This window comes from Oncorhynchus mykiss, chromosome 25, assembly GCF_013265735.2.
Source record: "Oncorhynchus mykiss isolate Arlee chromosome 25, USDA_OmykA_1.1, whole genome shotgun sequence".
Taxonomy (NCBI): Eukaryota; Metazoa; Chordata; class Actinopteri; order Salmoniformes; family Salmonidae; genus Oncorhynchus; species Oncorhynchus mykiss.
The window spans coordinates 25513347-25529537 of NC_048589.1; positions in this window are offsets into that span (position 1 = coordinate 25513347).

Sequence of the window (16191 nt, forward strand, 5' to 3'; positions counted from 1 at the left end):
AATGTATTCAAACCCATCCCTTGAGTCAGGACAATGGTTCTTGTATCTGTCTCCAGAGAAGGCAGAACAGACTCCAAAACATATGATTCAGAGGCACCAATTTCTCACTAGATCTTTACTGGCACATCACTTCCCAATAGTGAAACATATCCTTCTGTGACAAACAACGAATAATCAGTACTAAAAGTTTTGAACAATTCTTGAGTTTACACAACAGGATTAACACGAGGAACAGGCCCAGCTAATGCAACAGGTTTTAAATTTGTGCTGGCCAAGCTGCTGCCATTTTACCAAGGAAAGGACATTCATTCTTCTAGTGGCCTTCACCGTGACAATAATTACAGATTTTACTTACATCATTCTGTCCACATGAACCATGTTTGGATCTAGATGGAAATGTGTCATTACCAGAACCAAAGGAATGTACTGACTGAAATCCACTTGAACTGTTACTCTGCCCCCAATCTCACATACAGGACCCTCAAACTGTTTGTGGGTCAGTACATACTCATCTGCCAAAACAGCAGCTTCAGATGCAGTCCATCCTTTATGTTCATTTATATAGGTAGCAAGATGATCAGGGACAGATTCTTTAAATTGTTCGAGGAACACTAGGTTGCACAAATCTTCAAAACTAGTGACTGCTGAAACAGTACACCAACGATTGAATTGAGTTTCCAAATCCTGTGAAACCTCAATGTGGGACTGTTTTTCACCTTTAACGTTCTGAAACGCTGTCGATAGGCTTCAGGGACCAACTTGTAAGCATGCATACCACAGTTTTTGTCATGTACTGTCATGTTGTCTTGTCTCTGTCCTTTCCCTTCACCCTGTCTCCCTCTGCTGGTCGTGTTAGGTTACCTTTTCTCCCCCGCTTTCCCCCAGCTGTCCCTTGTCTCCTCTAACTACCCATTCACCCCGTTCCCCACCTGTTCCCTTTTTCCCTCTGATTAGGTCCCAATATCTCTCTCTGTTTCTGCTCCTGTCCTTATCGGATTCTTGTTTGTTTGTGTCATTCATGCCTGAACCAGACTGTCGTCATGTTTGCTGTAACCTTGTCCTGTCCTGTCGGAATCTGCCGGTCCATCTGAGCCTACCTATGTTTGGTAATTAAAGAAGCTCTGTTTAAGTTGATTCGCTTTTGGGTCCTCATTCACGCACCGTAACAGTTTTAACCTTCACGTAATCATTGCTATCTGTAGCGCTAAAAGATAAGCCTCCTGAGCCCTACCGGTCAAAACACACTGTAGCATCAAAGTGCAGCCTGCATCAGGCAAAGTCTGAGAGTCTGCTACACTTTCAAATAACGTTTAAAATAGATCAAGATCCTTTTCAGTACATTTAGGCACCAACCAGAGATTACCAGCAACATCAAAAGGTGGAGAACGACCAAGAGAAGAACATTCCATTGGGGAGCTTGAGTAGTCGATCGCAAAAGAAAATTCACCTGAAAGCTTGCCTTCTCTGACAAGTTTTAGAGCAATTATGTTAGCACAGCTGAAAACTGTAGTGCTGATTAAAGTAGCAATAAAACTGGCCTTTTTAGACTAGTTGAGTATCAGCATTTGTGGGTTCGATTACAGGATCAAAATGGCTAGAAACAAATAACTTTCTTCTGAGACTCATCAGTCTATTCTTGTTCTGAGATATGAAGGATATTCCATGCGAGAAATTGCCAAGAAACTGAAGATCTCATACAATGCTGTGTCCTACTCCCTTCACAGCGCAAACTGGCCCTAACCAGAATAGAAAGAGAAGTGGGAGGCCCCGGGGCACAATTGAGCAAGATGACAAGTACATTAGTGTGTCTAGATTGAGAAACAGACGCCTCAGACTGCCACAAGTCCTCAACTAGCAGCTTCATTAAATAGTACTAACAAAACTTTCTTGGGCAGAGAAACACGAGCAATGGACATTAGACCGGTAGAAATGTGTCCTTTGTTCTGATTGTGAGTCCAAATTTGAGATTTTTGGTTCCAACCTCTGTGGATTTGTGAGACTCAGAGTAGGTGAATGGATGATCTCCGCATGTGACACCACAGCATTCTGCAGTGATACGCCATCCCATCTGGTTTGCGCTTAGTGGGACTATCATTTGTTTTTCAACCAGACAGTGACCCAACACACCTCCAGGATGTGTAAGGGCCATTTGACCAAGAAGGAGAGTGCTGGAGTGCTACATCATATGACCTGGCCTCCACAATCGACCAACTTCAACCCAATTGCGATGGTTTGGGATGAGTTGGACTGGAAAGTGAAGGAAAAGCTGCCAACAAGTGCTCAGCATATACTCCTGTACTGTACTGTGTTCTCTCCAACGGACAAACAAAGAACACGGGTATAAATACACAGGGATAATGGGGAAGATGACACCTGGAGGGGGGTGTAGAGAATCATAAGGACAGGTGAACCAGATCAAACAGGAGACAAAGGGCTGTGAGACAGGTTTGACTCTGGATACATGGTAGGTGGGATGTACAAGGTGGGATGTACACGAAGGGTACGGGGCAACAGAAGACGAACAGCAGAGTGGCTAATAATCTTGGAGATGGGAAAGGGGCCGATAAACCGGGGGGAGAGTTTGCGGGATTCCACCCAGAGGGGCAGATCCTGGGTGGATCCTGGGTCCGATTGCGATCCACTTGTCGTCGATACCTGGAGGTGGTCTTGAGGAGGGCCGACCATGCTCTCCTCCAGGTACTATGACAGCGGCAGACAAACATCTGGGCAGAAGGTATGCCGACCTCCTCCTCTTGCTCAGTGAAGAGCAGGGGCTAATACCCCAGGGAACACTCAAATGGAGGTGGGTGTTGCGGGCGTACTCGACCCACACCAGCTGCTGGCTACAGGAGGTGGGGTTGGCGGAGACCAGGCAGTGCAGAGTAGTCTCAATATCCTGGTTGGCTCCCTCCGACTGGTCATTGGACTGGGGGTGGATCCCAGAGGACAGGCTAGCATATTACCCAAATGAGGGTGCAGAAAGCTTTCCAGAACCGGGATGAGAACTGAGGCCCCCAGTCGGAGACCATGTCCACGGGCAGTCCATGAATCCGGAAGATGTGCTGCCCCATGAGCTGGGCTGTCTCCTTGGCTAATAATAGTTTGGGGAGAGGAATGAAGTGAGCGAACTTCGAAAACCGGTCGACCACAGTCAGGATGGCAGTGTTGCCCTCAGATGGAGGGAGACCCATGACAAAATCAAGGGATAGGTGGCACCATTGACAGTGAGGGATAGGCAGTGGTTGCAGAAGACCAGCCGGAGCTTGCCGAGGAGTCTTATTCTGAGCACAGACCATGCAGGCGGAGACAAGCGCGGCAACATCCGGAACCATTATAGGCACAAACATCCAATTATCAGGACCGCTACACCTCTCGGATCTGTTTCCCTATACCCCAGTTGAGTGCCATCACCAGGCATGAGGTGGGAAGGATGGTCTCGGGCTCCGGGGGGGTACCCGTGGGGTTATAGCGGCGGGACAGTGATTTCGGCTTGACATTCTTGGATCCCGACCAGTACGCGAGGGAGAAGTTGAACCGTGTGAACAGCAGGGCCCATCTTGCTTGCCTGGAGTTGAGGCGCTTGGTGGTGCGGAGATACTCCAGGTTCTTGTGGTCAGTCCACATGATGAATGGGTGTTTCGCCCCCTTCAGCCAGTGCCTCCATTCCTCCAACGCCATCTTCATTGCGAGAAGCTCACGATTCCCCACATCATAGTTATTTTCTGTGGTGTTGAGGCGGTGGGAGAAGAAGGCGCAGGGATGTAGCTTGAGGTCCAGGGCAGAACGCAGGGACAGGACTGCCCCGAGCCCAACATCAGAAGAATCGTCCTTCACCACAAACTGACAGGAAGGGTCCAGATGAACCAAGATGGGAGCTGTGGTGAAGCTATGTTTGAAGTCCCGGGAACCTGGTCAGCAGCTGGTGACCATGTGAACAGAACCTTGGGAGAGGTTAGTGCGAAAAGGGGGGAAGCCAGCGTGCTGTAACCCCAGATAAAAGCGTCGATAGAAGTTTGCGAACCCCAGGAAGCATTGCAGCTGCACCCAGGAAGTAAGCTGGGGCCAATCTACCACCGCTTTCACCTTCCCAGGATCAATTTGCACACTCCCTGCGGCAATGATGAAACCCAGAAAAGGGATGGTGGAACGATGGAACTCGCACTTCTCTGCTTTTACAAACAGCTGGTTCTCCAGGAGGAGTTGGAGAGCTTGTCGGACGTGGAGCACATGTTCTTGGGTGGAACGGGGCGGCAGGGTAGCCTAGTGGTTAGAGCGTTGGACTAGTAACCGGAAGGTTGCAAGTTCAAACCCCCGAGCTGACAAGGTACAAATCTGTCGTTCTGCCCCTGAACAGGCAGTTAACCCACTGTTCCCAGGCCGTCATTGAAAATAAGAATTTGTTCTTAACTGACTTGCCTGGTTAAATAAAGGTAAAATAAAAAATAAATAAATAAAAAACGGGAGAAGATGATGTCATCTAGGTCAACAAAGATGAACCAGTTCAACATGTCATGGAGAACATCATTGACCAGAGCCTGGAACACAGTTGGGCATTGGTAAGGCCAAATGGCATGACCAGATACTCGTAGTGACCGCTCACCGTGTTGAAGGCGGTCTTCCACTCATCCCTTTCTTGTATCCGCACCAGGTGGTAGGCGTTACATAGATCCAGTTTGGAAAACACGTTGGCACGCTGGAGCAGCTCGAAGGCCAAGGAGATGAGTGGTAGTGGGTAGTGGTTCTTCACCGTTATGTCGTTAATACCCCGGTAGTCGATGCACGGGTGCAGTGTCTTGTCCTTCTTCTCCACAAAGAAGATCCCTGAGCCGGCGGGAGAAGAAGGACGGATCTGTCCTCTGGGCAGAGTTGTGCTAGGGAGAAGGTCAATCATGCAGTCATAAGGTCGGTGCGGTTGGAGCGAAGTAGCCCGGCCCTTGCTGAACACCTCCTGGAGGTCCTGGTACTCCGTGGGAATGGCCGAAGTGGTCCGGGGCAGCTTCCGAGCCCCCAGGAAAACGTCCCAAGGCAGGTTTTGCTGACTTCAGGCAATGTGCGTGGTAGAACAGGCTCCAGCCCATGATGGCACCAGTAGACCAGTTAATGAGGGGATTGTGTCGCTGCAGCCAGGAGAATCCCAATACCACAGGAATCTGAGGGGAATTGATAGCCTCACTGTGGTTCCCTGACACACGTAGGATGATGGGAGTGGTGTTGTGGGTGACTCGGCCAATAGAGCGCTCTAAGGTCCATGGCAATGGAGAGGGGCTGAGTGGGGATGTTCAGAACAGACGCCAGGGTAGCATCCAAAAAGCTCTTGTCGGCTCCAGAGTCAATGAGAACCCGGAGAGATTTGGACTGGTCTTCCCACAGCAGACTGGCATGAAAAAGGGTGCGAGCAAGGGAAGCAGGAACATTCTCCATATGGCCCACCAGATTACTCGCTCCTACCGGTTAGCCTGTTTTTTTTAAGGACAAAAGGACAAGAAATGACCAAGAGTCCTGGAATATAGACAACTCTCCATGTCGATCCTGTATTGCCGTTCCGCTGGCGAAAGCCCAGCTCTGCCTAGTGGCATAGGCTAAGGAAGAGATGACTCGGCTGTCTTCGGCAGCCCTCGGGGCAGGTCGGAAAGCCTCGGGTTCTCTCGGCAATAAGACCAAGGTGGGATCGCTGGGCGTGCGAGCGAAATCCAATTTACTCTCCCTCCGTCATTCCCGTAATCGCCCATCGATACGAATGGTCAAAGCGATGAGGGAATCGAGCTCTGTAGGTAACTCCTGGGCTGCAAGCTTGTCCTTGACCTCCTCTGAGACGCCGTGCAGGAACATACCGAACAGTGCCTCTTAATTCCAAGCACTCTCCACTGCCAATGTGCAGAAATCCAACACATAATCAGCTACACTGAGGGAGTCCTGCTGAAGCTGGATTAGCTTCTGGGCGGCCTCTTGCCCGAAGAACGGGGCATCAAAAACCTTCCTCACTTCTCCTATGAACCCCTTCAGACTAGCGCATATGGCCGGCTGTTGTTCTCACATGGCACATGATGAGGTAGGCTATTTTGGAGGGATCCGAGGGGAAGGAGGAGGGCTGAAGCTCGAAGACGAGGGCACACTCCATTGAAGCATTCTAGAAGAGGTAAGTGGGGCTCCCGAGAAGATGGAGTGACCGATGAGACGCTGTTAGTAGCTGAGTCGCCGAGGAGCTGTGGGCTTACCACCATGGTAGACAGCCTCTCAGACAACTCGTGGGATTGCTCCAGCAAACTGTCCAACGCTCAGTCATGGCGTTCAGCCAACGTTTGGACCCCCTCCACCAGGCCACGAAGCAATTCCTCGTGCCTACTGATGGTGGCTCCCTGGGTGGAGATGACGTTGTGCAGCTGGCCCGGGTCTGCTAGGTCAGTCATGGCCAGATTATACTATCAGGAAACAAGGTAAGGATGCAGACACGTCAAATTGACAATGGTGTAATATTCCAACAATAGACAAGTCAAGGCAGGCAGGAGTCAGTAATCCAGATGTGGGGCAACGGTACCAGATGGCAAGCAGGCTCAGGGTCAGGGTAGGCAGAGGTCAAAAATCCAGAGGTGGGGCAAAGGTACAGGTTGGCAGACAGGCTCAGGGTCAGGGGCAGGCAGAGTGGTCAGGCAGGCGAGCTCAGAGTCAGGACAGGCAAGGGTCAAAACCAGGAGGGTGAGAAAAAGAGAGACTGGGAAAAGCAGGAGCTGAGAACAAAAACGCTGGTTGACTTGACAAACAAGACGAACCGGCAACGGACAAACAAAGAACACAAGTATAAGTACACAGGGGATAATGGGGAGGATGGGCGACACCTGGAGGGGGTGGAGACAATCACAAGGACAGGTGAAACAGATCAGGGTGTGACACAAAGTAGTTATCTCCTTCTGCATATGGTCAGCAATACCAGGGTACATGGTGGTACCACCGTACAGATGTTGGGGCTTACGGATGTCAATGTCACACTTCATGATGCTGTTGTAGGTAGTTTCGTGAATACTGGCAGATTCCATAGCTGTTCATCAAAGGACAATGATGTTATCTTCCAATCTGAGCCAGCCCTTTAGGCAAAACACACTTCTTATGACAGTCAACTGTGAAAATATTTGGGCAGTCGGCTGCTAGAACGTTGGCTGCGAATAGGTGCTGAATTGGACAGGTCCTCTGCAGCAGCTGAACCCTCTTGTTATGGTAGGTATGTCAACAAGCGTCTGCAGCTCGTGCTTCACATGCTGGTGTTGTATTTCAAAAGCAGCATCAATAAATTAGTCAGCTAAGCCAGCAAACTTTGATAAACACACAGACATTTTCTGATTCATAATGAAAGCAAAAGCTGAATATTGATTTAGTTACGTCTATCTGGATATCAGCTTAATTGATTCTGCTTAGTGAAAATACCGGTAGGCTTATATGCTCTGTTAGTAACAGAGCTACGCTGTATCACATGGATCACATTAATGCAGCTAATTCATCATTTGCTACGTGGCACATAATGTTCTCATCTATTATCTGTGGTATGTATACAACAACTAAATGTCAAACGCCAGAAAATAACTAATGGTTTTGAAAAACTACAAAGTATGCAGTCGAAAAACGTTAAATTGTTGGGGGGGAATCTGTATATTTGACGCAGTTCCAGTTAGGGAATGACAGTTGGTTAGTTGCGGATGAGAGCATTCCATTGAGAATCTTGTCAGTCGCACTCTTGAATCAAGGGGACCTATGCATGGTATTATGAACATGCAGTCTTTGGGATGACATAAGAATACATTTATTTATAGTTACAGTAATTTAAAAATGTGTCTATGGATGTGTTACTCAATTTAAGTTTGCAGTTAGTAAGATAGCCTTAACTTTAGGCTATTTATTGTATTTCAAAAGTAATATTTAATTGTGTTTGGTCGACAGTGCAACCAAATATCCACATATGAAGGAGATGTATCTTCTGCTTGGATAGTTCCAGCTGTGCCACTGACTTAGTCTGGCTTTAATTACAGTTTGTTTACTAATTAATAATTGATACAGTATATATTATGTAAATGTGATGTAACTTACAATGTATGTAATTAATCCAGTTTTAAAATAATGATAGCCTAATTACTTAAAAAAAATACAAAAAAAAGTCACAAAACAAGAAATGATGCAAACAACTAAATGTATCTCATGAAAGAGAAAATAAACGGAGAAAGATGTTTTTATAGCTTATCTTGTTTTAAACAACAACAGCAAAAAATGTAAAACCCTGGATGGGAGACAAAAGGGTAGCTGTAGATAGATCAGTAGTCCTACTGGAGAATTGTCATGATGACATATCCTGTGGTTGAAATTTGACCCTCAAAACAACAGTTTATGTTGATGACTTCAAATCCAATGTGTTTTCCATGTAAATGACTTTAAAACAACGTTGATACAGCCAGTTTATGCCCGGTTGGTAGCGATTCAGACGGTGATGGGATGAAACAGTGGAGCAGCAAATGGGGAGACAACTTGTGCCACACAGCTGGCAATAGCAGCTGCTTGTCACTATTAGTTGTAGAAATTCCAAACCTGACCATTCTGGATTCTCTTTAAGCAGAGGAGTCAGGTCATTGAGGCATTTTGAAGCAACGGAAAGAAATGGTTGTGAAATACATGATTCAGTTGAATCTGTTTTCTTTGTATAGGTCTACATAGCCTGTGTAGTTTAAGGCAAAAGGTGGTTACTTTGAATAATCTGAAATATAAAATCTATTTTGATTCACTTTTTTTTGGTTACTACTTTATTCCATGTGTTATTTCATAGTTTTGATGTCCTCACTATTATTCTACAATGTAGAAAATAGTAAAAAATAAAGAAAAATCCCTTGAATGAGTAGGTGTGTCCAAACTCTTGACTGATACTGTATATCAATCTCAGTCAGTCTTGACTTACTATTGAGAACAAGAATAGCAGAATACACCAGCTGCAATTTCGAAATTTGGTTGCATATCAGCTATTTTTCGCTTATTATGTCAGTCACTGACAGTCAGTCAGTTAGTCATATCAGCTAACAATTTTTTGATTGGTAGTTAGTCTAGCCAGCTATCTAAACTTGTAGCAAACATGGCCGAATACTGACCGGGCACACAGGGGCCCTGACCCCCAGGGGGCCCCCATTGATTTTCATAGTCATTCTCACCCAGATATCATATTAGCATGGCATAACTCATTACAACATGTGTAGAATTGCAGGAAAATAGCTGTAAAACTGGAGAAAAAAAGATGTCTCTACCCCATGGCAAAATGAGTAGAATTGGGTAGAATTTGTTATAAAATTGCAGTATGTGTAGAATTGCAAAAAAAAAAAAGCTTTAAAATGGTCCAATGCAGAAATTTTTATCTCAATATCAAATCATTTCTGGTAACTATTTATTCCCTTATTGTGATTGTTTTAAATGTTTTCAATAAGAAAAAAGAGCTTATGAGCAAATATCATTTACTCAATATAGAATTTAGCTAGGACTGTCTGGGAGGGGAAAACTGAAAAATAGCTGTTATTGGCAGAGGTTTGGTCTATCAACTAATTTACCACATGGTGATGTCACCATGGAAGGCCAAAACTCCATCCCACTATCCCAAACCTCTTAGTGTGGAAATATATATAAAACAGAGTCAAATCACATTTTTGACTGCACTGGGCCTTAAAAACTGCAATATTTTCCCTACTCCTCATGGCAAAATGTGTAGAATTGCAGGAAATTAACTTTAAAACTAAAATGTTCTATGAAATTGCTAAATTCTCTCTGCCGTCACGCGTGGGGCCACTGAAATATTTTCCTGTGAGGTGGAGGGTCCCCCAACCAAATCTCGCCTAGGGCCTCCAAAAGGCAAGGGAACTCATACATACAGGTGATTCATTTAGCATAAATCAATATCCATGGCCATAACCGTAATGCATTATTTACTGTTATTGAGTAAAAACATCTAAAATAGGCATTTGGATTATTATTGATAGCTATGATATAATGGCTATATGCCAACATGGACTATAACATTTGCATTATGTTGTACTTATTCAGTCAGCAATTTCAATGCATATTTGAGGGAGATGTATTGATAATTCAGTTACCTTAGCAGCAAATACGTTTGTGGTGCCTTTGAATTTCCAAATTAGAATTAAACATAGAAGAATAGAAGAAAATATAATTTCATGACTACCAGTTCCTGTGTGTGCATGTGTTGAAGTATGATTTCTTTTATTTTTCAATGATAAAAGGACAAGACATTACAGATGATACAGCCGGTGCTCTTGAAACAGAGAAAGAGCAAGTTGGTCTAAAATAACACAGGCTAAGAGCATTGGACGGGTCAACCACAAGCAAGAAAGACAAAAGGGCACAATGAGCCATGAATCATATGCTGCTGTCACCCGACCCCAAGCCATAACCGCATCCTTGTGACTCTTTGTTTTTACATTATGTAATGACTGCTAGCCTAGGCCTGCTTTCGTCATCATTCTGCCCCCATTTTCAAACATGGTTGTCTTCTAAAATATTTTCTGAGCAGAGAAGGGTATAACAACACACAAAATGTTGGGAGGATCGTACAAGCGGAGCACCCAAGGGTGTGCAAGATTCATGGCGGTGCCAGGGTGAGTGGAAGAGACACTTTGGAAGGAGCTCAAATATTCACATACTGAGATTTCCACATTAGCAGTAGTCATTGAGACTAAATAAACATGACACTATCATATTTCCTGCGTCATCTCCTTAATCATACACCCCAAAGAAGAAACAATAAAACATTTTAGGACTGAAACCACAATCACAGCGGCAAAGCTGTCGGGCAAAAGTGAGTTGATTTGATTTTCATTGGGAATTAGAAATAATTAAAAACTAATTTAAAGGCCCCTATTCACACCCCTGAGGGACACCGTTCGCTTAATGCTTTACATGTGCATTTTCAGTAGATTGAGCAGGACTGGTTTCATAAGATGTAGCAGCTCACTGTGTTTCAGTGCTTTAACATTTAATCAAAACTGGTTCAAAACAACTGATATTAGAGCATTTTGTCCTTTCCCACACTATGTCCTGTGGCGAACGTTAGGGGCCATTTTGAGTTCACATCAGAAAGGGGTCAAAAGCATTTAAACACATTGCACAGTGACATTTCTGTTGAATTCTTGCACATCAACTCTTAACTGAGGAACAACTGGATTGTCTTGAAAATGTTTGTGCTTCAGGCCTTTTAACTTGGAGAAGCTATTGGGTGCACCATGGTTTTAGGGGTTCAGTGAACAACAAACTCTGGATGATTTCAATACACGTTTATGTGGAAATTAAATCAATGACTTTGCATACATAGGCAGAGCACTGACTAAAATTAGTAACTGATTAGCTTGTGTTGCAAAGTTCATATTTGTATATAACGAAGAAAATACATGTTTTTGTTGTTGTTGTTGCTTTGATCTCGGATCGATAGAAGGATATCCAGATTAGCAGGGCCGCAGGTAGCCCAGTGGTTAGAGCATTTCTACAGGGTGATAATGGCAGACCCTGGCCATGACCCCACTCTCCAAGGGTGTCTAAGGAGAGTTGAGATATACAAAATTACCAATTCCCACATGCATATTAATACATGTGTGAAATAGGACAAATATAAACTCCCACCAAATGATGATTAGATCCTCATCCCAATGAAGTCCACCAAAACAAGGACTATTTATTCATTATGAAATAACTGACATGCCTACAACAGCATCCATATTAATCAAGTAAGAGAAAAGCAGGTTGTCAAGTTTGTCAAGGGAAATAAAATCAGACCAATAATGCATTGTATAATTCTTCACTCATTTCCATAAAGCATGTTTAATGCTCACAGCTTGATGTGCTTCATACTTTGTAAACCTGCACCATCGGTCATTACAGTGGCACTGTATTTGAGGACAATACAGTGCCACTGACACGGCCTGCAACGAAAACATGCGGTCTCTCCTTCACTGCAGCCGAGGTGAGTAAGACATTTAAACGTGTTAACCCTCGCAAGGCTGCAGGCCCAGATGGCATCCCCAGCCGCGCCCTCAGAGCATGCGCAGACCAGCTGGCCGGTGTGTTTACGGACATATTCAATCAATCCCTATACCAGTCTGCTGTTCCCACATGCTTCAAGAGGGCCACCATTGTTCCTGTTCCCAAGAAAGCTAAGGTAACTGAGCTAAATGACTACCGCCCCGTAGCACTCACATCCGTCATCATGAAGTGCTTTGAGAGACTAGTCAAGGACCATATCACCTCCACCCTACCTGACACCCTAGACCCACTCCAATTTGCTTACCGCCCAAATAGGTCCACAGACGATGCAATCTCAACCACACTGCACACTGCCCTAACCCATCTGGACAAGAGGAATACCTATGTGAGAATGCTGTTCATCGACTACAGCTCGGCATTCAACACCATAGTACCCTCCAAGCTCGTCATCAAGCTCGAGACCCTGGGTCTCGACCCCGCCCTGTGCAACTGGGTACTGGACTTCCTGACGGGCCGCCCCCAGGTGGTGAGGGTAGGCAACAACATCTCCTCCCCGCTGATCCTCAACACTGGGGCCCCACAAGGTTGCGTTCTGAGCCCTCTCCTGTACTCCCTGTTCACCCACGACTGCGTGGCCACGCACGCCTCCAACTCAATCATCAAGTTTGCGGACGACACAACAGTGGTAGGCTTGATTACCAACAACGATGAGACGGCCTACAGGGAGGAGGTGAGGGCCCTCGGAGTGTGGTGTCAGGAAAACAACCTCACACTCAACGTCAACAAAACTAAGGAGATGATTGTGGACTTCAGGAAACAGCAGAGGGAACACCCCCCTATCCACATCGATGGATCAGTAGTGGAGAGGGTAGCAAGTTTTAAGTTCCTCGGCATACACATCACAGACAAACTGAATTGGTCCACTCACACAGACAGCATCGTGAAGAAGGCGCAGCAGCGCCTCTTCAACCTCAGGAGGCTGAAGAAATTCGGCTTGTCACCAAAAGCACTCACAAACTTCTACAGATGCACAATCGAGAGCATCCTGGCGGGCTGTATCACCGCCTGGTATGGCAACTGCACCGCCCTCAACCGTAAGGCTCTCCAGAGGGTAGTGAGGTCTGCACAACGCATCACCGGGGGCAAACTACCTGCCCTCCAGGACACCTACACCACCCGATGTCACAGGAAGGCCATAAAGATCATCAAGGACATCAACCACCCGAGCCACTGCCTGTTCACCCCGCTATCATCCAGAAGGCGAGGTCAGTACAGGTGCATCAAAGCTGGGACCGAGAGACTGAAAAACAGCTTCTATCTCAAGGCCATCAGACTGTTAAACAGCCACCACTAACACTGAGTGGCTGCTGCCAACACACTGACACTGACTCAACTCCAGCCACTTTAATAATGGGAATTGATGGGAAATGATGTAAATATATCACTAGCCACTTTAAACAATGCTACCTTATATAAATGTTACTTACCCTACATTATTCATCTCATACGCATACGTATATACTGTACTCTATATCATCGACGGTATCCTTATGTAATACATGTATCACTAGCCACTTTATACTATACTATGCCACTTTGTTTACATACTCATCTCATTGTACATACTGTACCCGATACCATCTACTGTATCTTGCCTATGCTGCTCTGTACCATCACTCATTCATATATCCTTATGTACATATTCTTTATCCCCTTACACTGTGTACAAGACAGTAGTTTTGGAATTGTTAGTTAGATTACTTGTTATTACTGCATTGTCGGAACTAGAAGCACAAGCATTTCGCTACACTCGCATTAACATCTGCTAACCATGTGTATGTGACAAATAAAATTTGATTTGATTTGATTTAGTTTACATACAGTTCTGCATGTATTATAATGGACCGTGACATGTGAGTCAGTTGCCCAAAGCTTCAGCAGAAGTCAGAGGCAGATTTAGCCCTTTGGTTAAAGAGACTGACAGAATGGCAAGATGTGGGACAGCACACATAGGAAGGGAAAGAAGGAAAAAAATCATCCTGCCTGGGAAGAACTGTATTAATGCCAAGCAAAACACCCTTTGGGTTGGAAACACATACACACACACCAGTGGAGGCTGCTGAGGGGAGGGCGGCTCACGATAATGGCTGCAACGGAGCAAATGGAATTGCATCAAACACATGGAAAACATGTGTTTGATGTATTTGATACCATTCCACTGATTCCTCTCCAGCCATTACCAGAAGCCCGTTCTCCTCAATAGAGGTGCCACCAACCTCCTGTGACCCACAGCCACCCACTCTGTCTTCACACAGACACCAACACAAATCCTCAAACAAACATACTGTACACAATACAACACAGGTTCCCAACACACATAATTAAAGTTTAAAGACAGCCATCAGCACAAGCAAACCCCATACATACTTTTTGGTGCACTGTGTTTGTATGATCTTGTTGGTTTAATGCAAAGACACAGCTTACCATACCAACCACTCTCTCCCTTTGAAAGACACAGACACAGGTTACCATACCACCCACTCTCCTCTCCCTTTGAAAGACACATGCACAGGTTACCATACCAACCACTCTCCTCTCCCTTTGAAAGACACAGACACAGGTTACCATACCAACCACTCTCCTCTCCCTTTGAAAGACATAGGTTACCATACCAACCACTCTCCTCTCCCTTTGAAAGACACAGACACAGGTTACCATACCAACCACTCTCCTCTCCCTTTGAAAGACACAGACACAGGTTACCATACCACCCACTCTCCTCTCCCTTTGAAATACACAGACACGGGTTACCATACCACCCACTCTCTCCCTTTGAAAGACACAGACACAGGTTACCATACCAACCACTCTCCTCTCCCTTTGAAAGACACAGACACAGGTTACCATACCACCCACTCTCCTCTCCCTTTAAAAGACACAGACACAGGTTACCATACCACCCACTCTCCTCTCCCTTTGAAAGACACAGACACAGGTTACCATACCAACCACTCTCCTCTCCCTTTAAAAGACACAGACACAGGTTACCATACCACCCACTCTCCTCTCCCTTTGAAAGACACAGACACAGGTTACCATACCAACCACTCTCCTCTCCCTTTGAAAGGTGGCAAACTTTAACATTCCCTGAGTTAGCAGTACAGTGGTATCCTCCTCACCATATGTGTGTGTACAGCGTTTGTGTGTGTGTACAGTGTGTGTACTGTGTGTGTGAGGGTGAAATTACAAAGCAGTATGGGGTTAATTAGATGTTGAGCCCCACATATATTTTCTCTGAGCCCCCCAGGGTGAGGCACGTCTGCCTTTTTCCATCCCCAATCTCACACCCAAATAAAATGCTCTCCAGCCTTGCCGAATCTCTTCCCTCGCTCTTGCTTTCCCTTCTCTCACCCTCTCTCCTCTCACTCCCTCTCTTTCCCTCTTCCACTTTCCTATATATCTCTTTCTCCCTTGCACTCAACTCCCTCTCCTTCCGTCTACCCTATTTATCTTCCTTTCTTTCACCATCTCTCTCACTTACAGCCTCTCAGATGCTGGCTACCATGCCTAGGCTGCTCCAGCCAACCAACAAATTTAAAATTTAAATCAGGCAATTTTTGGCAGAGATGTTTTCTGCCCCAGGATCAGAGTTGGGAGCAGAGTTGGAGAGACAAAATAGAGCTAACTAACTAGGTCTTATATGGCACTCACTACGATTTTGGGATGCATCCATCTTTTCTCAAAAAGATGTAAAAAGTATTTACATTTAAAAAGCATGAGAGGTTTATTTTCACAGTGTGTATCAGTAAATAGTGAGAACTAGAAAAATGAGGTTAAATAGTGCTTTGGAATGAATATGAAATATTCATGAATCAAATTTGTTTAATCTTCAAATGCATAGCTCCCCTGAATTTGGTAATGGCATAGGCTACACTCAGCAGTATTTTGGATAAATCTTAATAGGGATTTTAAACTATTGAAACCTGGGCTATATTTTGATGTTGTTGACAAGGCATTGTGTCAAAACAAGACAGGAAATACTTTTTAGGAGACAAAGTATGCAAGCACCTCATCTAGCACAACAGAAGAACTTTCGGAATGTACCAAGCATTTGTAGTACTCATGCCTGCATAGCCCACTCTGTTTCAATTGGACTTTTACAGCACTGCTATACATTGAATTCTT